Here is a 25,917-nt window from a genome sequence, read left to right as displayed (position 1 = left end):
TATGACTGGCTTTTAAAAAAGAAACATTTATGAAGGGTCAATTACACTACAAGTCCAGATGACCTTGGTTTCATCCCAAGTTCTGCCATGACCTAGCTAAATACAAAGGTCTCATTTACCTCTCTACCTGAAAGATCCTCTCTTATAATTCAAAAACTATGAACGTTGCATCAGCAAAAGGTTTCAGTAGAGGACATCTACTATTTTTGCCTGCCACACATCCACTCCCCAATTTTCTTCAAGAACACTTCTTACTCACTCTCTGTTCAAGTGAATGCTAGGTTCAAGTGGCTGACCTTACTTCACCCCCCAAAACCCTGCTCCAGGGTGACCTTCTGGCTCAGACCTGGCCAATCAGCATGGATTACAACCCTGGAAAAGCTGGAAACTCGTCCAGAAATAGGAATGTGGCCCAATGGAGGCCAATGGGATTAAACCATAGGATTTTTGTGGACTGTTGGGGTGGTGGTGATCTCTTCTGGCACGGCTTAGAGGACAACGTAGGCCTGGGGATGCTAGGGATCTTCTTGCTTCCAAGAAGGGTAGGTAACCCACCTGAGTATGGAGTCATCCCAGAGGAAGATACCTTGAGAGATGAAGAGAGTGAGACCAAGTCCTGAGGACATGATGTGAGCCCCTGAGACTCTGGATGAGCAACTGTACCTACAGCCTGGACATATAAGCTATGAGAGCCAATCAAGGCTCTGAGCCCACTGATTTGGGTGTCTGTCCCTTGTAACAATGGGGATTGCTCACCACAACTGTGCAGCAGAGTGCAACAACATAAAAGATAGTGACTTAGTAAAGGAAAGAGTGCTTTGCCATGAAAGTCATTACAAGATGTATATGTAAGGGGATCAAGATGAGAAATTTCTGAAAATATGCAAACGATTTTTTATAGGTATATTTCAAGGCTCCAGCAGTCACTAAGAACTTGGAAATGTGGCTTAATGGAAAATCATTGTGCAAATAGTCACTTTTAATGACTGCCAAAGTCATCCTATTTGAGCTAATGAAAGCAGGATCTAAGGCAAACTTCTAGGAAATAGCTTCTAAAATTCAAAGTCACCTTTTAAATCTGGAAATACTTAAAACATAAGTATATGTTTTATTTATTAAATTAAATATCCCCTTATGTGACAAATAAAGAATGAGGTAGTAGTCTTTGATATAACAACAAAAAAGAACTTAAGCTTGAAACAGTTCACCTATACCCCACCTATTATATAATCATGTATGTTGAGAGATAATAAAGTAGATTAATTAAACTGTATCTTTAAAATGCTATTATTACTTTTATATTGTGCTGTTTAAAATATTCTTTTGAAACAAAAACACTAATTCAGTAAGATATGCATCCCTGTTTATTGTAGCATTATTTATAATAGCCAAGATCTAAAAGCAGCCTAAGTGTCTACCAACAGTTAGATAAAAAAGATGTGGTATACATATACCATGGAATACTACTGAACCATAAAAACTGAGATCTTGGCATTTGTGACAACGTGGATGGACACAGAGGACATTACGCTAAGTGAAACCAGAGACAGAAAAAAAATAAATACCCTATAATTTCACTTATATGTGGAATCTAAGAAGCAGACAAAACAATTGAACAGACAAAGAAGTTGAAAAAGACCCATAAATACAGTGAACAAATTGAGATTGCCAGAAGGGAAGGCACTGGAAGGGTGAACAGAATGGTCGAAGGGGAGTAGAAGTATAGGTTTCTAGTTATGGAATGAGTAAGTCACTAGGATGAAAAGTACAGCATTGGGGGGCACCTGGGTGGCTCAGTGGTTTACAGCCTCTGCCTTCAGCTCGGGTCATGGTCCCAGGGTCCTGGGATCGAGCCCCACATTGGGCTCTCGGCTCAGCAGGGAGCCTGCTTCTCCCTCTCCCTCTCTGCCTGCCTCCCTGCTTACTTGTGCTCTCTGTCAAATAAATAAATAAAATCTAAAAAAAAAAAAAGTACAGCATAGGGAATAGGGTCAATGGTATTTTAACTGCCCCGTATGGTAATAAATGGGAGATATGCTGGAGGTGAGCAAAACATAATCTAAAGTTGTCAAATCACTATTGTACACCTGAAACTAATGTAACATTGTGTGTCAACTATACTTCAATTAAAAAAAAATGTTTTTTTGGTCCCAGTGGAGAAGAAAGTCTGCAAGGCTACATTTGCGATGTGAGACCACAGTTTTTAATAAACAGGCACAGGATTGTACGAAGGAGGCAAAGAGAAGAGTGATTCAATGTGAAGAAAGTATGGATAGCTGCCATCACCCTATAATAGTGGGATGGACACCTCATAAAGTTAGGATCTTTGTCCTCAGAGGCATTTGAACTGAAGATCTCTATAGAGAACAGGAGAAAGGTCTACATAGCTGATTATTTGATAGTTCTCTAATTCTGTACATCTTGGGAGAAGACACAGGGAAGTACTGGTAACCTAAGTTCACAGGTTAAACTGTACGCATTACTCTGATGGTGAATGGAAGAGAGGAGAAATCGGACACTCATGCAGCTCTGAGTCCCTCCAAAAGACTGCAATTACTGATTTGGGGATCTAGCATGCCCGCATTGGCTCCCTCCTCTCCAGCACCTAGCAGAGCTCTTGGCACAAAGTGAGCACACAATAACTACTTGTTAAATGATTTAACAAGTTGAATAGATAAATGAATACATCTCTCAGAAGTTAGAAGCTCAGTTTCTCCTGCATTTATTTTGCTCCATATCTTTTTCATTTAAAAATTTATTATGTAATTCCTTGTGGCATATCACATTATTCACCTTGCACCATATTATTTCACCTGTCATCTGTTTATGAAGACATAAGACATCTTCTAAGATGGATCATGAGTTTTCCAAAGCAGCTCTTACATTCTTTTATAAGCCTCTCACATTCAAATGTGCAAAGCAAGTTAATGACAATGTTCATGGAGACCACAAATAGTTTGCACCAGCAGGTCTGCTTCCTCTTTATGAGGGTCCCAAAGCCCCACCAGGGTATCATAAACTTCCTTCTCTAAGTCCCAGAATATCTCAAGTTCCCAAATTCAGTTGCCTTCTATTTTGTTTTTCAATTGTCAACATGGTAGACTTTAAAGATGGACCCAAATGCAAAGAGGTTATCAGATAATTGGGAGTAAAAGGTAGTGTTGAGGAACTTAGGGATGGTCTAAGTCAACTTTCTCATTTGCGTGTGAGTAACCAACACCAAGTCCCCAAGTGAAAATGTTTACTGAAGGTCACAGTGCAACAGCAGGAACTCAGAGATCCTGACCCCATAAACTTTCCTTATGGACATTGCACGCTCCTGGATCAAGGACATTGCATCAATAGTGAAAGAAGGAAGGAAGGAAGGAAAAAAGGAAGGAAGGGAGGGAGGGGTGGGGGGGAGAGAGAGAGAGAAAAAAAAAGAATGAATTTTACTTTCTATTAACTGCATTTAAAAATTTCAAACATTCCTAATGCTACCATCAGCAAACACAAAAGAAGAGGATCGCTTTGAGTATAAAATGCTCAGGTATTATGCTTTCCTTTTTCCACAAATCAAAGAGATAAAAGGCTGGATGTCAGGACTTGTACCACACAAGCCCTTTCTAAAGCAATTGAAAGATTTTATCATACTCTCTGAAAGTTACCGATTGCATTAAAAAAAAAAAGACTGTTTCCCCCTTTGAATTCAAAAACTCAAGATAATTTTACCCTTTAATGCTAAACTGCTGCTTTTGAACTCAAACTGTGGTACAGACTGGAACACCACTCTCCTGGCACATATATTCCTGAGGGGGCGAGAGCCTGTAGATGATCTGTCTTCAGCACTTGCACCTCACCCTTCAAGTACTGCCTTGAATCGTAATTAGTACTGTAGTTTATCAACTCCTAGAGGGAAGCAACTGGCCCTCATTCTGACTTCCTAAACGCTTCAATCACTCCAGGTATCTCTTCCACTGAAAGCCCTCCAAAGACTTGAAAATGAACTCAGTATCAATGCAAGGTCCTCACCACAGCCTACAGAGCACTACAAATATCTGGCCCTGCCACACCTTTGGCCTCAGCTTACACTGTTCTCGCCTCACTCACTTCGCTCCAGATGCCATGGCCCTCTAGCCTTGTCCTTGAACTTGCCAAGCATTCTCAGTGTCGGGACTGGGGCTCCTCTTCCCTGTATGCTGTGTGCCTGGAACCCTTTGCTCCCAGATCTTCAGATATGGAGCCCTACTCATCATTAGGGTCTTGGTTCAAGTATCTCCTTTGGAGTGGTCTTCAAAGCACAGTCTGTTGCATCCACCCTTCTTTCTTTTTGCCCAAGGGCAACTTACTTTCATTTGCTAATGACCAAACATAAGTCAAATAACAGCAGAAGCTTAAATGCCAAGTAAAGCCATTTCTTGCCAACAGTGAACATTAATCAATGAAGAGCAACCTGGACATCACCTTTGGGCTGAGGTGGTTCCAGCTCTAACTACAGGTACTTCATCAACAGAAGTTAAAAAGCCTGAAGGCGAAGCTGTTTACTGCTAACAACTAAGAGTGATCCATGAGAAGTAACAAGCAGCTAGTGGTATTTTATTCTGCAGAACCTTTCAACAACTGAAGTTATCGTGTATATTTATTTATTTATTTGTTTGTTTGGTTAATGGCTGTCTGGCTCACTCCAGAACGTAAGCTTTATGAGAATAGAGATCTCATCCTGTTCATTCTTTTATTTCCAACTCCTACAAGGGTACATATGCACTCCTACAATGAGTGTATAAGCACCCCTTCTCCCATGCAGTGTCTTCTGCCATGATGTCATATGCAGAGAGCCTAAGATCATTTGAGAAAGAGAGAAGATGGCCATCTAGTTTATAGTGAAGATTTTATAAATATGATGGCCTCCAATACATGGCTGATAGAAAGGTTATTTAGACAGTTATCTATGTCCCTAGGTACTACTGTTATTGTAAAAATGATGATAGAAAAATTGTATGCAGAGCCTAAAGTAGTTCCTCTTTTAAGGATTTTTCCCCCTTTACATCTGGATGTATCTATGGTGTATGGCAGAAAGAGCACTGGATTAGTTTGAAATAGAAAATAGGTTTAGCTCATGTGGACCAATTTGAATTGATAGATGATAACTGTCTGGGGGACTAAGGTAAAGGTACTCTAAGAATAAATCCAAATTCACAACGTCTGCTCTGCTGTTTGGGAAGTGGCTGTGTGGGAGATGATGAGTTCCAAGGCTTTCCTGTTCTGATGGATTGCCTTCTGTTGCACAAAAGCAGAGTGCTGTAGATAGGAGCTCTCGGGAAGTGGCTTAATGGAATTATGCAACCGCCCAGACTAATTAAATCCAATAGGATTTTTCACTTTCTCCTTGGGGCAATAATAAAGAAACTGACATGGCTCCACCATTTTTAACATGCAACTGGACACATCAGAACCTCTCTAAGCTTCAGTTCTCTCAGCTCTAAACTGACTCAAATAATTTCAATGTGCTTGAATCATTAAGGAAACAAGTATCTAAATCTACATTATGTTATACAAATGCATGGTTCTTTGAGAGCCTCTAGATGCTATTCTCTTCCTATGTGTCCTGAATTTTTTTAGCTTTAGCTTCTTGCAACTTTGGGGTGCTGCCATGTTGTCCCTTGTCTCCCCTAGTGGTCACCTGTGACATTTTAAAGTGGGTTCAAAGTTTCAATGTGTACCTAAGGCAAAGGCTCTCAGATATTGCTTAATACCACCCAGGCAAGGGGTCCCAGGCCTTACTTTGCAAATTTCTTACCTCATCTGGGAAATTGTTTTGGACCGTGTCTTGGACGACAAATTATTAGCTGGGAAGCTGATAAATTTATTGCCTAAATTCATGCTGGGAAAGTAAACAATAGTTTCTCAGGGATTAAAATTTTAGGCTTAAAACTCTGTGTTTTGGAAGGACTATGTGTATTTTTCTGTTCCTAAGTGTGTGTGCCTTTCATCTTCTGGACAGTGTTCAGACTTGTTACCAGTTTTTCATAAAACATTCAAAAGGAAAAAGAGAAGACAGGCACTAGGGAAACAGAAACAGAGCAAAGTGTTAACAAATTCTTTAAGAAGTCCACAGCCACAAGGGAGAGGGAACCAGGAGAAGGCTCCGCTGCCTGACAAAGGATGGAAAATCACCGAACCATAATAGACCTCACTTGCATTGACACACGCTAACTGAAGTGAACAGCTGCGGTGAGGTTGCCGAGCATCTTATTTCAGAGTTTGGCAGTGAACCGAACTCTATTTGCAAAGCAGACAGCTATGACAGCATTTTACAGGTCCAACACACAGCAAAAATGGAGTCCCTCAGCCCCATGACTGAAGTACTGCAATAGGCCATTACTTTTGTTAGACACTTGGCTTTTAGGGAAGGACACCCATTGACTCTCCTTTCATATCATGCATTTGAGGCAGTTAGTGTGAGCCTACTGCTTGATTCCCTTCAGCTGAGTCAGGATTCTAACCGAGCAGCACATTTTGGCAGGTGAAGGCTATATAGGACGCTTTTCCCCCCAACCCGAGAAACAAGACAGGAAAGAATTTACATAGCAGAGCTACTTCTGAAAGTTAACGTTCCCTGAATGCTTATTCAGTGTCAATCACTGTACTGAGTCCTTTCCCATAGCTCACATGATTTAATCCTCACAGTAACCCTCTGTGGTTAGTACTATTGTCTCCATTTTGCAGGTGTGGACTGAGGTTAGAGACATGAAGTCATCTGCCCCAAGGCAGAGTTCCTCAGTTACAGAGCCAGGGTTGCAATCCAAATGTGTCCAACACTCAAGCTGGGTTATTCCCGTGAGCTCCTATTGTAACCATTATCTTAGAGCTATGTGTGGGGATTTCTGGATCCTTTTTCTGCTCTGCATGTTTCACTGTTTGGCTTCAGTGTTTGCATTGTATACAGTGTTCCCATTTGTGTCCGAACGCTCTCCTATGATTGTTGATACCACCCAAAATTTTGTCAGCTGGTTTGTTCGGTGACTAGTTTTTTCAAGAAGTTCTCTCCTCTGGGGCACCTGGGTGGCTCAGTGGGTTAAAGCCTCTGCCTTCGGCTCAGGTCATGATCTCAGGGTTCTGGGATTGAGCCCTGCATCGGGCTCTCTGTCAGGGAGCCTGCTTCCTCCTCTCTCTCTGCTGCCTCTCTGCCTACTTGTGATCTTTGTCTGTCAAATAAATAAATTAAAAAAAAAAATCTAAAAAAAAAAGTTCTCTCCTCTGTGGGAAGTGTGCCCTGTGGGATAAGAAAACCCATGGAAGTAGGAAGGGCGGGGGGGCTGATTTCCACTCCAGATCTTTGGAAGGACAAAGAGGCTTGTGCACCCAAAGGAAAGGGTGAGCTTCAAGGGGGATCATTCCATGTTCCCGGCTCTCTAAGAGGGTTCCACAATTTCTACTGGGAGCATTAACTTTTCTAATTATGAAATCTCGTGGATATGAATGGAAAAAAATATATTTCGTTTTTACTAGCCTCTCTGAAATTTAGTATGCCATTCAATTATAGATGTTGGAAATGAATCAGAGTGGTGTAAGTAGTCCCAATGATTTTGTCACCAAGAGAGTTCAGATATTTTCATACCACTGGTCAGATGCTGTAGATAGTGTTATATCATTAACGCTGAACACTTCTTTGAAATTGCGGTAGCTACAAGACCTGCCACTAGATTTTGTTATTTAATGTGTGTGTTACAATATCATAGTTAAAATTTTTTGACTATTGCATTTAAATGATTGATTTCCTTTGAATCCTTTTTATTATTTTTAATTACAAAACATTATCTTCTGAGAAGAGACATCTATAAGCTTCACCAGATGGCCAAAAGGGATGCATGGCATGAAAAAAGTTAAGCTGTTCTTTTTCAATCATTTAGAAGTATTTTATATTACTTATTTAATCTGTACTTGGCCACTTTAAGATGGGTATTAGTTATTATCAGTCTCCATCACTTAAATGATGAGGAAACTGAGGCACAGGGTATTAAGGAAGTTTTCCAAGGTAAGTACAATATCTACTGAGTGCTCGTTGTGCAGAATCTTTGTTGCTAGCTCAGCATCACTCTCTCCCCTGTCTGTACTCTCTGTTCTCCCAGAAGAACCCAGGGAAAGATATTCTTCCAAATCCCTCAAAAGGAAGATTTTTAGTGAGACCCTGCTAAAGAGTGGCACCGTCTAAGACATGGAAGGTGGATGAGAAGCTGAAACTATTGTTTCCTCCAACATTAGCAGACACATATGCAGGAAGTTGGCTGATTTGAGCTTTGGGGCATTCTAATGTGATTCATGCACTTAGATGCTTCTGGGAGCTTTGATGGCTATTTATTAGAGAAATGTCCAGTTTCATGATCTTAGGAAAGCCAACAAGGTTTTTGTCTGACCTTCCTTCCTAAGTTCTTTCTCCAAAGATTCTGTAAATTGCTGTGTTCAGTTCCATTGTGTTCAATTCCTTCCAGTTTGAAATACCCAAAAGGGTTTCTGTCCTCACTGAAATATATGCCTACTATGGGTCAGGAACATACGGGTTAATAGCCTGAGATAAAATAGTATGTCATTCAGAATTCTAATAGGAAAAAGATGGGGGTAATTGAAGAGCACCTAGCAAAAGGACTGCTCCTAAATGTATGACAGTTTGAGGGAAACCTAGAAGGGATAGCAAGCGCCCCAGTCTTGCAGGGGAGGGCTGTGCTTACTTGCTGCCAGCCAGGAAGGATATAGGAGTTACAGCATCACAGAGAAAGACTAAGCTAGTTACAAGAGAAGTTCCTTTCCCCAGAAGTTGTGGCACAGGAAGGAAAGGAAACAGGGGAGTAAACACCCCAACACTTCTCTCTCTCCCAACTCTCTTATCTCCAGCTAATACATACTATATGAGCCAAACCTGGCCTGAAAGCAAGGGCAGAGAAGTCTGGCTGTGACTGTGAACCGGGGCCCATTTCCTGGGGCACAAAGCAGTGTGGGGAAGGGGGATGTGGAGGGGCAAGCAGGGAGTATCCAGAATATAGGTAGGCCTGTTTTCATGGTTTAAAGAAGGAGGAGAGATGAATTCTGATGATATCATAATGCCATAAAGTTTTCCTAGGGTGACCAGAGTGATTCAACTCCTAGTAATATCTCAGTTTATCAGTACAAGCAATGAAGCAGAAGACCTTGAAGATTTTAAAACATCTCATGAAACCGTGCTGATTGACTGCCACGTGCGACCTCCTCTGACGAGTTCTCAATTCTACCTAAGTAGACAGTGGTTATTCTGGGGGACTTGTAAAACAGGGCGTTGTCCAAAGATATTATAGAAGGACATTTCAAACTCAAACATCCCATCACGCTCTGTGTTCTAGGGCTGGTTGCTCATAGCTTTATGTGAAGTTCATCGCAGCGATTCATTCAAGGATTCACACTTTCCTACAGGCAGTCTCCAGCAACTGCAGCTAGTGACTAAAGTCCGAAACATGTGGATTTCTGAGTAAGACTGAATAGAACTAGACCAGAGGGACACTGGAAATGGTGAGTCAATTATTATAGTGAATGAAATTTCTATATGTACGGGGTTTTTTTCCTTCTGTACCAGGTTCCTGAATTTTCTTTGTAGAGTATATTTCCACTGACTTTATCTAAAAAGCAAATGGAATTATAACAACTTCCCCATTCTTGTTAAGGAGTCATGAGATGCACTATAACCGACCCTAATCACTTTTCTCCAGTGACAATTCTGTTTACTCTTCAGCCACCCTCGCTCATCATCGTCAGCTTCCAACATCCCTAGTCCTGATGTATACAGTGCTAAGAAAGAGAGATAAGTAGAACAAGAGAGAGACAGGGATGAGGGTGAATGGGAAGAAGAGATAAATGGCCAATCTTTATATTCTGTTTGAACAGAATCAAAACCTTATTAACTCGCACACATGCATATCCACGTGTGCATTCACCTGACACGCTGGTTTCATATACACATTTGGGGAGTGAAGCCTTACAGATATACTAAACTTCTTTAATCATATACAATTTCTTGAGAACTACAGAAATAGGAAGAGAAGTGCTGTGGTAACTTTTTAACATTTGTTAACCACACTTTCTTTACGGTTATGATAATTTAACCTTCTATCCATTGATTCTTTGAAGACATAATGAGTGACAGGAAGCTATGAATAGGTGTAGGGGCACCCGGGTGGCTCAGTGGGTTAAGCATCTGACTCTGGCTCTCAGCTCATGTCTTGATCTCAGGGTTTTGAGTTTGAGACCTGTGTTGAGCTCCTCAATGGGCATGAAGCCTACTTAAAAAAATAAAAACAAAATAAAATAAAAAAGTGAGTAGGTGTAAATCCATACTCCCTCAAGAGTGGCCACCAAGACTTCAGAAGCCCTCCCAGATCTGATGACATCATGAGGTTTCTGGGGAGAAATTGTATGTAGGAAAACAAAAAGCTCCGAAACTATCTGTGTACCTCCTTCAGCCCATGGTGCAGGCCGTTGCCTATCTGCAGTGCTCTTCCCCAGATCCTTGACCTTTTCTTATCCTTTAGATCTCTGCTTAAAAGTTGCTTCCTCAGACAGGCATCCTTGGCATAGCTGAAAGTAACCACCAGGCACTGCCTAGCCCTAGCCTTGTTCTGTTTTCTTCATGACACTGTTTTCTTGTGTCATGGGGATTTGAGTATTACTGTTTGTCCCCCTGCAGGAGAAAATGTACTCTATAAGAAAAAATACCTCACCACCTGACTTATATCCCTGGAGCCTAGGATAGCGCCTGGCATAGTTGAATGGATGAATAAATGGTGGGAAAATAAAATTAAAAAAGTGAAAGTTACAGGCTAAAAGTATTATATATGTTGATTTACTTCTTTTATTTATTTTGATTTTTTTAAAATGATTTTATTTATTTGAGAGAGAGTATGTGCTTGAGTCAGGGGAGGAGGGGAGATGGAGAAACAGACTCCCCACTGAACAAGGGGCCTGAAGTGGGACTCAATTCCAAGACCCTAGAATCATGACCTGAGCCAAAGGCAGATGCTCAACTGACTGAGCCATTCAGGTGCCCCAATTCACTACTTTTAGAATGACAAGTCTAAGGTCTTCTGAGAAGATACCTAAATCCAAAAGAAATCCTAATCTAATGAATAGCTTAGCACATGCACAGAAGGCATTAAATCATGGAGCAAACTAGCAGCTATGTTGTGTGACACCTAGCAGCTATGTTGTGTAAAATAAAAATAACACAAGATTTGAGGGCTGGGTCAACCTCCCTGTTCTATATCTCTGGAAACCAAAGAGAGAAATCAAATCATTTTCTTTTCTCCAGTAGTTTTACAGCTTTCCCTTTTCATCCTTATTACTGACCTACTTAAACATGTAGATGATCTTCAAATAAACTTTCTAAAATAAACTAACACACTCCCACATTTATTTAAAAAGCCCATATTATTAATTGTCCCCTAACTCATACACTAAGATTCTCAAGTATTGATTTTGTTTTATTTCTCTTTTTTCTTTCCTTACCTTATTAATTGTTCTGAGTCTTTGGTATGTGTCCTGGGATGAAACTGCAACCCTAAACTTAGACAGGCAGGAAGGACAAGGAAGAGAGAGGTTTCTGTGATGGGTGAGGGTGGGAGTAAATGCACACCCTCCAGTCAACCCAAAGGAGGGGAGAATACTCCTGAGCACTAGATTGGCTTAGCAATTGTTAAAAGCCCAAATCCAAGATCTAGATTTGAGATCTAAATCTACCATGACAAGTTGTGCACATTACTCTGTCTTGGGCTCAGGGCCAGCATCAGGGACCCACCCTTGGTTTAATGCTCTGCTCTCACTGTCTTGAAATTCTTAACAATTTAATCTCAAATCTGTGTTTTGTGACTGAAGACGGAGGTAACCTAGAATGTTCTTGTGAGCAAAGGAGATGAGTGCAGTTTGAATGTTCAGCATTCATTTTGCAGGGGACTCACACAAATTATGTAGCCAGTTGGGCCCTTTCTTCAAATGGAAAGTAGGCTTTAATCCATCAACAGCAGTTAACCATTGTTCTACCCACCTATTCTACTGAGTAAAGTAGTTTTTCTCCCATTAGGGAAACAAAGGACCTTCTTACTACTATTTGACTTGCAGTGGTTAATAGAATATAATGGAAAGCCTCATAGCCCATGTTCCAGAGACTCATTAAAATATGGCTGATGTGCTTTGGGTCAAAGACAATGACCTAATTTTTAGTATTTGATGAACTTCAATTTCATAAATGGCAATGGTTTTAGATTCCAAACCCCTTAGAAAAGAAAAAAGAAAAAAAAAAAAAAAGAATTAGATTTGTGTAACCCTCAGGCCAGTAGATGCTCCTACAAAGTTGCTGGCTCTTGGGAACTCAAAGACAAGAATGGCTAGACCACAGGAGTCCTTAGCTAGTGATGATTTATATCTTGCAATGGCCCTGTGTGATTCCTTTCTAGTACTTGTACTCGCACTTGATCTTCAAGGGGCATTTTAATGAGCTTGGTTGGACCAGTTGTTTAAGAGCATGGCTTTTAATTTCTAGTATCTGCAATTAAAAATGATAATCACTTAAAAGGAGATAAAGCTGAGCTCAAAAACTGAACATATGTAGATGTTTGGGCTACAGGGAATCAATCTGCCCATTAGAATGTTAATAAATGCAGAATATCCCCATTCTTAATTAATCAGTTAACTAAACAGAAAGGCTAGGGTGAAACACAAGCATGATTATTTAACATGGAAAATCAAGACGGTTGGATGAATAACAATTACATAATTAACAAATAATAAAGAACATTTGAGTTTCAATTAATCCTTATTGGCAGCTCCTTAACATCCACCAGAATCCATTTCATTTCATTGCAAAGTGGACCTTTCAAGTTTAAATAATTTTAACATTTGGTCGCTAATATAAATCTACTTATTAAAAATGTTCAAGATCAACATGATACATTTAACTGCAAGAGTAAAGCCAATTTAGAAACTAATTTGGTCAAGTAAAGATGTATTATTCTCCTTGCCCAAATATAAAGGGTCCTATTGGGTGAATTCAGTATGTTACTTTGTAAAAACAGTTATTCTATTCATGGTTTATAATGGAAAAGACAGACACAGCTAAAAGTTAGAGAAGTCAAAATTCTGGTAAAAATAGGTAAGATGCTTGATTATGAGACTGTATAATAACTCAAGTTTCTCCAGAAAAGCAAGACCAAAGGAGAAGTGTGTGTGTGTGTGTGTGTGTGTGTGTGTGTGTGTGTGTGTGTGTGTAGAGAGAAGGAGAAGGAGAGAGAGAAATTGAAAATGGAAGCGAGAGAGAGAGAGATGGATTTATTTTAAAGAACTGGCTCATACTATTATAGGTGTTGGCAAGCCTGAATTTTGCAGGGCAGGCCAGCAGGCTGTAGAGTCAGGGAAGAACTGATTTTGCAGCTCAACTCAGAAGACAGTCTAGCAGCAGTGTTCCTTCTTCCTTGGAGGACCTCAGTTTTTTCTCTGAAGGTCTTCAACTGATTAGGCCCACTTGCATTATTAAGGGTAATCTAACTCAAAGTCTACTGATTTAAATGTTCATTACATCTAAAAAATATCTTTACAACATCTAGACTAGTGTTGGAACAAAAACAGGGTACCTGGCCTAGACAAGTTCACACATAAAATTAACTATCAAGTGTAAAAGGACCTAGGTGTATAGGGACAGAATTGAACCCCAAACTCTTGGGTTCTCATGTAGTTGCTCTGGGGTCTGGCTGGGCATCAAAATTTCTAAACCACTACTGTCAAATACCTTCCCCAATTACCCTCCCCAACTTCCCATTCTATCCCTATCCAAGATTCTAATACGTATCAAACTTTGAAAACTATAAACCAGAAGTCTAGAAGTGATCCTAAAATTAGTTTTCCAAATTAGTAGAGGGAAAGGGAAAGCTGTTACAGTCAAAATGGTGAATTTCAGGGCACAAAAAAACAAAACCCTAAAACTGAAAACAAATATGCAAACAAAAAATGTCCTACCTAATACAGTGTCTTTTTTTTTTTTCATAATCCTTCTAGATCCATCTACATGTTAGAGATTCATTCATGCCTGAGTACACAAAACTGTCTCCATGCATCACACAGAGAGAACTAATTACTAGTTTTTAATAAAATTAAACTTCCAGGATGCCTGGGTGGCTGAGCTGGTTAAGCATCTTGACTCTTGATTTCAGCATAGGTCATGATCTCAGGATCATGAGACTGAGGCCCACATCAGACATGGAACCTACTTGGGCTTCTCTCCCACTCCCTCTGCCTGCTCCTTTCTCATGGGTGCTCATGCTCAATCTCTCTAAAACTGAATTAATTAAATTTAATTTAAAAAATAAAACTTTCAAAAATGTCATTTGGTTTGATTCATTACTATGGTGACTGGAAAAAAAAAAACACAAAACCCTCTTGTGCCTGGTGTGTGTGCTTGCTGGTGCTGGTTGTCTAGGAACTCCAGGGGCAGAGGGCGGGGAGAATGTTGCAGAAGCAGTTCTGGAAGGTAACACTCTGACCAATGCTTTCCAGGGTGGGTTCTGTGGAACACAGTCCTTGAAGAGGTAAACTCTGAAGGGAGTTTCATGGCCAAGTATGTTTAGAAACAGAGTAATACAAAAGCCCCCCACCCTCAGAGATTCATAATTTATTTTTGTATAATAAAGTATTCAGTCGGCTGCCTGGGTGGCTCGGTTGGCTAAGCCTCTGCCTTCAGCTCAGGTCATGATCCCAGAGTCCTGGGATCAAGTCCTGGGGCTCCCTGCTCAGGGAGGGAGTCTGCTTCTTCTTCTTCTCCCTCACCCTCTGCTGCTTCCCCTGCTTATGCTCTCTACACTCTTCATTATTCCTCACTCTCTCTGCCAAATAAATAAATAAAATCTTTAAAAAATAAAGTATTCAATAAATCCCACTGTAAAGAAAGGTGTTTGACTATTTTTAATCAAGCATTTCTCAACTCCAATATGTACCATTTTACCCCTACCATGCAATGTGTACTAACATCCCAAAAAGCACAATTTAGAAAATGCATTTAAACAATCCAAAAACAGAAAGTCTACTGGATCAAGAAAAATAACTGAATAATTTATACTGTATTTAGTGAACTGAAAAACAAAGTTATGGTTAGATGCCTTCTCAAGGCAGACTGGGCACATTCCCAATTTACGGGGTCACTGAGCTACATTCCCCGCATTTAGGTCACCACTACTCCTCATATCCCACCCCTGAAATTATATAAAACTTGTAGATGACCCCACAAAGCAGTAGACAAATTGTTGGCTGCCTTTGCAAAGGCAGAAATGGTTTCTTTAGTAAAACTACTAGGGAAAAATGCTGAGGGGGAGGTCACACTTTAATCCATAACCAAAACACGTAACTGGGACTAATTTAAATGTGTTGAAACAGTGAGGCTTCTTCTTGGCTAACTAGATCAATCTTTTGGACCATCTGCATTAGAAACTGAGAGAGAAGAGCCAGCTTGAAGATAACTGTTTCAGCTATTTCTATGGATCAAGGTGAGTTTGGAATTGAGAGAACAAGAAATTGGGGACACAGTGGTGCCCGGCCATCTGTGGGCAGGCTTTGCATGAACTGTAAAAAGGTACCCCCCTGGGTACACAAATTGCAATAAGGTGTCCCTTCCTCTGGGTTCTCTGCAGCCCTGCACCAGAGCCAGGGTTTGAGGCTGGATTTCCACTCTCACTGGCCCTCCTGGTTGGATGCCTTTGTGCAGAGCAGAGTATGCACCACTGTATTGGGGGTTAGGTGCAGGGGTGGGCTTGAGCAAGGAGAGAAGATACTCAGGGAAGAGAGGAAGTAAGGTAAGAAGAACAACCTGGGACGTTCAGACTTGCTTCAGACCTCAAGGGTCTTTGCCGAATGTAGAATGTGCCTGGTTGGTAGCAGGGATGAAAGGTTTATGGTGCATATCTTTGAGCTTGGGAAAATTCCCTAGTTTTTCTTAAAAATGAAAAAATATTTCCATTATTTTCTTTTAGTTGCAGAATGACCTGGACCAAAAACCATTGTTCCATGAGCAAACAGATTTCAAAACATTCATGTTTTCACTCAGTTACCCTGTGTGAAACAAACTGACCAACTTCAATAAATAAAACATTGTACTCATCCCAGGAGACATTGTGGAGAACAAGTTAGATAAGATTCTTGCCCTTTCTGAGCTTATACTCCAGGAGAGAAGATGAGACAATTAAATAATGATGATAAATGTGGGAGAGTAATGTCAAAAGGAATACATGGAGGTGAGTTGGGGTGATATCCCTCTTTACCCAAACTTGAATTCCTACAGGGGCAGGGTGGGATCATACCTGAAGCAAGGAGTCCTAAGGACCAGAGACAAAAAAGTAAAAAGAAAAGCTATAGAGAACATGGAGAATCCCAGGACAGGGAGAACTCAAAATCACCTAACTGCTGAAAACAGGAGAGGAGCATAGTTAAGAATGGGTATCTAGACAGATCGCAGATATTAAAGAGCTTTTAAAATGATATTGTGGTTTACTTAAAGTGTCATGTACTAGTGAGAAGCAGGGAGAGAAGCAGGGAGAGTATTGTAATAATCCAGGAGAAATACACTGATGGTAGTCGGGCAGAAAAAAAGTGGTTGGACTGGAAAGTTTACTTAGCATGTACAGGCAGCTAGGTTGAATGGACATCTATTAAGAAGAAAGAATTAGGACAGGAATTGAGGGAGAAAGTTTTAAGGATGATTTCTGGTTAAGGAACTTGGGGAAACAAGGATGCTATCTAATGAGATAAGGAAGCTACTGTGGAACGTGTCACGTTCAGTCAAGCTCAGTTTGGTCATACTGGATCTGAACAGTCTATGAGCCATTTCAGGGGATATGTTCAGTAGGCAGGCACATCTAGGTTTGAAGTCACTGGAATCGAGATTACCCAGAGACATGGCACATGGAGAAAGAGAGGTGTGTATAAGAATTAAGAGTTCTCATAAAGAGTTCAACCAGGTTTTTTGGATGGCGCAGAATCCAAAAAAGGACAGTTTAAAGAGGGAACTGGGGCACCCAGATGACGCAGTCGGTTAAGCATCAATTCTTGGTTTCAACTCAGGTTGTGATCTCAGGGTCATGAGATGGAGCCCTGCATCAGGCCTCATCCTCAGCATGGAGTCTGTTTGAGACTCTCTCCCTCTGCTCCTGGGCACCTCCTAAATAAATAAATAATTTAGAAGCAGAGAAGGAATTATGATTGAGTCTCAAGTCACAGAGGCATTACTAAGGACTGAAAATATTCACTACATTTGGCAATTAGGAGGTCACTGGTGACTTGAGCAAATAGTACTGTTATTGGATATTTGGTGTAGGATTCACTGATAAGTGAATGGACAGAGGGAAACTAGAGAAGTAAGAAATCTTAGAAAAAGTCTGGTCCTGAGGGCGCCTAGGTGGCTCAGTCGGTTGAGTATCTGCCTTCAGCTCAGGTCATGATCTCAGAGTCCAGCGATGGAGCCCCATGTCAGGCTTCCTGCGCAGCAGGGTGTCTCCTTCTCCTTCTGCCCCTCCTCCATGACCCCCCCATTAGTACTCTGTCTCTCAAATAAATAAGTCGAAAAGAAAAGAAAAGGAAGGGAAGGGAAGAGAAGAGAAGAAAAAAGAAAAAAGAAAAGAAAAGGAAGGAAAGGAAGAGAGTCTGGTTCTGAAAAAGGATAGGGAGAAAACTTGGAGGTGTAGCATGGTTGGAAATTTCAGGGTTGGACTGGGTAGAAATCATTGGAGGTAACTTGAATATGTTGACACTGAATAGAGAAAAAGAGAAAGATAAGGATACAAAACAGTGGAGGAGTCAGGGATAGGGCAAAGTCCATGAAAAAGGCAGAAAAGGATAGATTGAAGAGTTAGCCTTGAGTAGAAAGATGACATCTCTTCCCATGGGGCCATCTTCCTCCCATGGGGCAGAGGGGGAAGAACAAAGTCTGGGTACTATATAAATGAGAGGTAGCAGCCAGGAAAGCTTATATGGTGGTCAACCTTGACAGCGTTTATTGTTGCTGTGAAGTAGGCAGCTAGGAGGGATGGCCTCATTTTAGCCATTCACTGTGCTAATTCTACACTCTTTATATTCCTCATTATACTGGTTCTCATTTGTTGTATTGATTATTATTTGAATATGTCCAAAAAACTTCTTCCTTACTTGGAACACTACAAATTTCAGCCCAAAGTATGTGGGCTCATTGGTGATGAGAAGAATGTTTCCTATAGAAAGGAGATATCTCAGATGATGTGAGGCACTGTGGTGACCAGAGTGACATTTTACCTCATATTGCATGGAACAGAGGTTTTAGAGAAATGATTTTCAATAATTTCACTACAAGAACATGAGGAAATTCTCCGGAGGGGCTTCCTCCTGCCACTTTCCCTCCCAGCTTTTTTGTCTCATTCTTTCCAAAGCTCCAGCAGTTGCCAAGTTTACAGTACTGTCTTTTATTCCTGATCTCAAAGGGTTTCTTCCCCCCAGTAAAATGTTTTTTCCAAGTTGTCCTAGGAGACTGAAAAAATGCCAAGTCTTTTTTGTCTATGCAAAAGACCCTGTTAAAATCATGGCTTATGGTAGTAGTTTCTTTCTGCTTATCTTGACATCTTACCCTAGCTGGCTTTATGGGTTAAGCCCAGCATCTGCGCCTGAGTGAGGGATCCCATGTCATCCAAAGGGAAAGCTGCAGAGCTTTCCAAAGCTATACCAGGCAGTCAAAAAGACTGGCTGAGGAGAGGCTGTGGACTCCCCTCTGCACCATGCTCTTCTGAGGTGTAGCACGCTGAGATTATATTTGAGGGCTGCCACAATAATGCAAAACCAACCCAGCTTAGGGTTCCAAAAACCCTACTTAAAGTTCCAAGTCTGTCTGGACAAGTCTATTACTGGTACACAATCAGCCTCCAGAATGATTTCTGTCACTTGAGAAGTTTATCATTTATCAGATCCTATTTTCTCAGCTTGCTCTTCCTTTTTCCTGTTGGAGAAGACTCCTGGAGAAAGCCTATGGTGGTGGAATGGTAAAATTTGACTCAAATATAAAAAAATTTTTTTAATTATTTTTCACTTTGGCTCCTTTATCTGGCACAAAATCTCATGTAAAACATTTATGTGCATCAGACAACCTTTTGGAAGTACAGCTTATACCTGCTGTCTCCACATTTCCACTTCTCATTCATTTCTTGTGTTCTGATTTTTTCAAATTACAAAAAAATATTGGGTCAAATAATACATAGGTGTTTTTTAAAAAGTTAATATTCTTTCCATAGTTTGGCTATTGTAGACATTGAGGGTTTTGAAGGGTCAGGGGTGGGAGGTTGGGGGAACAGGTGGTAGGTAATAGGGAGGGCACGTTTTGCATGGAGCACTGGGTGTTGTGCAAAAACAATGAATACTGTTACGCTGAAAAAAATAAAATAAAATGAAAAAAAAAAAAGTTAATATTCTACAACTCTCTCCTATTCCCCTAAGAGAAATGGTAATACTATTGTGGGGGTGTTTCCTTCCATGTCTTTCTCTACCCTCACATCTAATAACTCTCCAACCTGCTTACTGGTCACTAAATTAAATATCCATTTCTTTTCATTCCTTATATTATTTGACCTCTAAAGAATATTGGACACTGTTAACTAACCTTCCCCGCCTTTTTCTTTAGAGAGAGACAAACAGAGCACACATATGCTAGTGGGGATGAAGGATGAGCAGAGGGCAAAGGAGAGAGAGAACCCCAAGCAAACTCCCTGCTGAGCACAGAGCCTGACATGGGGTTCAATCTCATGACCCTGAGATCATGTCTCAAGCTGAAATGAAGAATCAGACACTCAACTGATTGAGCCACCCATGTGCCCCAGTCTTTTCTTCTAAAAATCCTCTTTTCTTGCTCTCATGGGTTTTTACACTTATCTGGTTCTCTTCTACCTTTCTGGTCATTCCTACCCATCATTTTTCCAGTTCTTATTCCTCTGCCTGCCTGTCAGCCCTGGTGTTCCATCCTCGGCAAGGCAACCACATCTCAGGAAACTCCCTTCCAGAATTACAGGAACTTTTGAATTACAGGAACTGAATTCATCCAGTCTCATAATTTTTATTGATAATGGATCCAAGGCAGCCAAAGGAAAGAAGTAACCTATCTAAGGTCATTTCAGAGCCTGAACCTGAAACAAAAACTTCCTGACTTCAATTCTAGATATTGATAAAGGCCAGCAGTCTATTTTCTAGTATATTTCTTTTATTTACTCTTGTTTTCTTTTGCTTTTCTTTTCCTTTTGGCTTGGTAATAGTAGAATTGCAAGGTAAACCTAATTCTGAAAGATGGCTTTTTATGACCCCAGTGCTGCATAGGAATTCACCTGGGGAAGTCAACAGAAAGAACTAAAGTGAACTGTTTAACTGGATTTAATTTTCCTGAGAACACAGGAAAGGGGGTAACAGGCTTCCCTACAGATTAGGATAAATGATCATTGCAAGCAGAGAGACCTGAAGTTACCCTTGATGAGGCTCCTTACAGAAGCATTTAGGAAGCCACGGGCACTGAGAGCAGCCATTAAGTCAAACTGACTGATTAGCTCAGTTACATCTTCTAAGACAAAAAAACAGCACCAAAGGTGTGGGGGTACAACCTAGGTGCCCAGTCTTATATTAAGTTCTTTGCATATAGTGACGGTATTTCTCAAACCCCAAATTAGGGCGTATCATATAATCACAGGAAAAAAACCATTTGACATCTGGGTTGTGATAACTGTTAAGCCTGGGGGTGTTATAGGAACACAAATCATGATATTTACCACCCAGATATTTCAATCTATTTAGTGTAACAAGTTATTGAGTGAAGCAGGATGATAAAATGAAACTGTGGGCATCAGTTTTTAGCTGAGGGCCCCAAATCTGGAAACGAAAATTAGAAATTAACAAAGCTGTAATTAAAGCCCTTCTCCGGGCAGGCTAAGAAATTCTAAAACTAGCTCTACCAGCTTTAGTGATTGCTCCCCTCTGGCTCAGAAAGCAGTTGGAGATGGAGAGGCTGGAGAAGCAAAGAGAATGTCTTTGGGTTTGTCTCAGCTGCAGAGCATTACCTCAGTCAAGGGCATGCCCCTTCCTGGGCCAGCCCACATCCAGTGACTGGCAGATGCAGGTGTATGCAGGATGAGCCACCTTGGCACAACTCTGAAGGCTCCTGGAAGCGATCAAGCTTCCTGCAGGCTTGGCTGAGGCTGTCACTAGACCCCATAGCTGTTGTAATTCTCCCGCTGTGCACCTCCTTCTAGCTCTTCCCTTCCATAGGTATTGATCCCACAGGCACTCCTTAAGAATCATACTACACACTGGGGAAAAAAAAAACCCTCTCTTCTTCCTAAAGAAATCCCTTCAGATATAGCTCATGGTTTTTAGCGATGTACTTGCAGTACTGCTTGAAGAGTTGTTTTGTCTTAAGGACAAAAGACGTTGACATAAGTTGTACTGCAGCAAATCAACAAAAGGGATCTGAGTTGGATATATATGAAAGTATTTTGAAGTTATGTTCAAGGCCAACACCTGAGCTTTGTGTAGGGTAATAAGACTTTGTAGTTATGAGCCTTCCAGCTGATTTGATTTTTTTTCTCTCACATGCCAAGGGATGTCAGGCTTTGAAGGTTTTTGTATCTGTTTTCTCCTTTGTAAATGGCATTAACATTGTTACTTGAGGCCTTGTTTCATCTCGTTGGTCTCCTGCGACTCAAATTGACTTGAAATGACCGTGCATCAGATTTATTGCTAATTTTGAATGTAGATACTCTAGCTTCAGCTCTTTACGTTTGTGATGCTACACTTTCATTTATTGAAATTTAACCTTGTATGATGCTTAAACCACTATTGGGGAAATAATAAGCCTTTACCATGTACGAAAAGAAATTTTAAAAAATACAAAATATTTTCTGATTAGCATCTAACTTAAATTTTTTAAAAGCCAAGCAAAAAATGCCTTCATCAGGATGCACTGAGAGCTATATAGTTATATCCCGCTTTTTCTATGCAATAAGATGCTCACACGCCTCCTCTTAGAACAGGCAGTGTGCTATACATAAGATAGCTGTACGTTATCTTTGCAGTTGCACTGAATTTTATTTTTATTTTGTAGATTTGTATTTAAATATTATATTTGTTATAACAGCACTTAAATCATATTATTGAAATTTATATTTGCATTGTTATGTCTAGTACAGTAGAGTACACATACTGTGAGGTTTGTGTTAAAGTGAATAAGCAAGTTTTTAATGCTGATCCACTCAACGCTATTCAGAAATCAACTGGCTTAGCACTTTCTCATATCCTTAGGGTGCATTTAGACTGTCAGAGTTAACCTGTGCTAAAACAAAACGCAGGGGCACCTGGGTGGCTCAGTAGGTTAAGCCTCTGCCTTCGGCTCAGGTCATGATCTCAGGGTCCTGGGACTGAGCCCCACATCAGGCTCTCTGCTCATCAGTGAGCCTGCTTCCCCCTCTCTCTCTGCTTGCCTCTCTGCCTACTTATGATCTCTCTCTGTCAAATAAAATCTTTGGGAAAAAAAAAGAAAACAAACAAACAAAAAAACAAAAACAAAAAGCAAAATATATGTATGTACTTAAAAAAAAAAAAAATAGGTTTCCCTCACAGGAAAACAGCAGCTACATGCTTCTTTCCTACACTGCTAGAGCAAACCAAGGCATTGAGGACAGGGCATGCAAACTGTGCTTCATTTTGCAGCATTTATCAGAGTACTTACTAAAGTATAAGACTGGTATTTATTTGAAGTTATGCAGAATAACTTAATTCACATCTGTAGAATACCGAATATATTCCATGGAGTATTAAGAAACAAAGAATCATCTTCTACACTAAATTCTGTCTCCAAATCAGCTTCCACGAAATCCAGCCCATGACAGGAGTGGGTGGTTGCTTCTCTTTTACCTCAAGCCAAGCCAATGGTAATCTAGAGGACCCCTGAAGAGCTTGCTATATGTCTGCTGGGTTTGGGAAACACAATGGACTCCGGTCCCCCATGCCAGAGAAAGCGAAGAACCAGAGGCATTGAAGGTGAGAGAGTATAAATAAAAGAAAGGGATCCTGCTCTACTGGAACAAGATGCCCTATACTGAGGACAGGCAAGTGTATGAGTACAGCAGCAATCAAAATGGAGTAAAGAACAATGAGGCTTGGGGTGCCTCGGTTGTTCAGCTAAGTGTCTGCTTTTGGCTCAGGTCATGATCTTGGGGTCCTAGGACTCAGCCCTGTGGTCAGTCAGGCTCCCTGCACATTGGAGAGCCTGCATCTCCCTTTCCCTCTGCCCCATCACAACCGCCCCCCCACCCGAAGCTTGTGCTCTCTATCAAATAAGTAAATAAAATCTTAAAAAAGAAGAAGAAAAATTAGACCCTGTGAGCAATAGGCCAGGTATGAAGAACACAACTCAATTCAATTCCAGCTCCAATAGTTGGCAGTAAATATTAGGGTTGAAAAAACAGCTTTACTCTGTATCTGGATTTAGTAACAAAGATGTTAAAACTGATAAGCAACATTTCTCAGGGTTGCAGGAAGAGGGGGGATTGTAGCACATATTTGCCATCTCTGGAACAGACTCATAAAGAAGAGAAGCTATATAAATTACTAATTATTTGACACAGAAAGTAAATAGAACATGATTTTCCATCCTCCATGCGATAGCCAGATGTCAATTTTCAGAAAGGCACACCTGTTCAAATTACCCCCTCTGATGGAAAACCTTCAAAGGCTCCACACTTTAGAATGATCCAGAGATCCTGCATGATTTGACTCCTATCAAGCTTGTCATGTGCTCCCTCTACTAGGTCTTCCCAAGTTACCAAGTTACCTAGTGGGCCCTATTCAGAGTTACATTTTCACATTTCTTTCACGTACTGATGTCTTTGCATATGGAGGCCTCTCTGTCTGAAGTCCATACCCCTCACCACTCCTAATCCCCAGGCTCAGTTATCTTCCCTTTTAGGTAGCCTTCCTGAAACACACTTCCTGTCCAAAGTTCATCCCACTCCTTTTTGGTGGGTATTATTCTGTCTTGTATCACAAAGCCTGTTTTCAAATACCTGTTCTTCACTTCACTGCAGATATTCTTTAAATCTTTTTTTTTAAATATTTTATTTATTTGACAGAGAGAAATCACAACTAGGCAGAGAGGCAGGCAGAGAGAGAGGAGGAAGCAGGCTCTCTGCTAAGCAGAGAGCCTGATGCGGGGCTCAATCCCAGGACCCTGGGATCATGACCTGAGCCAAAGGCAGAGGCTTTAACCCACTGAGCCACCCAGGCGCCCCCACTGCAGATATTCTTATTCATCTTTGCTTCCTGAGCTTTTAGCACTGGGGCTGGCACACGAGAAGAACCCAATGTTTTCGAATAAATGAGAAAGGCCTAGAATCATTAGGGAACACTTTAATGAGTGGGTCAGGATTAAAGATGATGCTGAAATTCTTTGACCAAGTGGCTTAAAGCGAACTGTCCATTGCTTCCCAGGAAAACCCAGAATCCAAATTCCCAGAGGATCCTAAATGGTTATTACTACAACTTAGCTTTGAATAGATGAGAATTTTTATAGCATAGATGCTAATCCTCCCCACTTGGAATTCTTGCTATTTGAAAAAGGAAATCTCACCTGACAGATGGATTAATGTTTAAGAAGACTGTATTTGCACAGCTGCAAGAGTCTTTCCCAAACAAGATGTTTGAGCTCTCCTCTATGCAGGAAATTTGATGACCAGATGAAAACATTAAACCATTTAGACAGAGCCTGAAGAACCACGGGAAGCACCATGTCGACTAAAGAACATCATTTATAGAAATCCCTTAAAAGTTTTCCCTTTCCTCTCTGAGGAATGTATGCATTTGTGTGTGTGCATGTATGTGCATGTGTGTGCATGTGCAAGTTTATTTGTTATAAATAAAGCCCTTCAGGATCCACCATGAATTGGAGACAAATGGCAGCCTGGATGACCAAGTGTCTAGACAACCATTAGAAGTCTGACCACATGACGAACCCCATGCACAGCTCTGAACCTGTCTAAACACTGTCTTGTGGAGAATGTCCTGGAGTTGTTCATCAGTTCAGCTACTCTTTGCTCTGCAACCGACTCCCTGAGTGGAGAATTACAGTGATGAAATTCAGGAGAAATACATTTTGGCCACAACTGCCTGGAGTGCACGTATTCAATACAGTGCCTCATAGAGGAGCTGAATTCACATGCATAAGTCAGTCAGGATCACTCTAGGATAGACCTCAGCAATCTTCCCTACAAGCCAACAGACGCTACAAAATTTACACATGGCATCATACATCCAAGGGGAATTTCTAGGGGAACTCTACTGGCTAAGCACATGACTGACATTTCTGAGGTCACTCCCCTTGTGGATTCATGTGCAAAGTATGCTTAGCCCCTTCAATTTTTACATATGAACTAACACAGGTGAAGAAAGGGAAAAAAATGAAACAAGATGAAACAGAGAGGGAGACAAAACATAAGAGACTCTTATTCTCAGGAAACAAACTGAGGGCTGCTGGAGGGGAGGGAGTAGGAGGATGGGGTAACTGGGTGATGGACATTGAGGAGGGTATGTGTTGTAATGAGCACTGGGTATTATATAAGACTTATGAATCACAGACCTGTATAAATAACACATTATATGTTAATTAACTGAATTTAAATTAAAAAAATAGAAGTAAAATAAAACAAAATAAATGCTAGGACAAGATTCATAGATTCACACAAAATTGCCAAAAATATTTTGCTTTTTAAAAAAAGTTTGAACTAGTGGCGCCTGGGTGGCTCAGTTGGTTGGGCCACTGCCTTCGGCTCGGGTCATGGTGCCGGGGTCCTGCGATCGGGTCCCGCGTTGGGCTCTCTGCTCGGCGGGGAGCCTGCT

The sequence above is a fragment of the Meles meles genome, chromosome 3 (assembly GCF_922984935.1).
Source record: "Meles meles chromosome 3, mMelMel3.1 paternal haplotype, whole genome shotgun sequence".
Classification (NCBI taxonomy): domain Eukaryota; kingdom Metazoa; phylum Chordata; class Mammalia; order Carnivora; family Mustelidae; genus Meles; species Meles meles.
The sequence above is the reverse complement of the archived record's forward strand: the minus strand, read 5'-3'. Positions refer to the sequence as shown.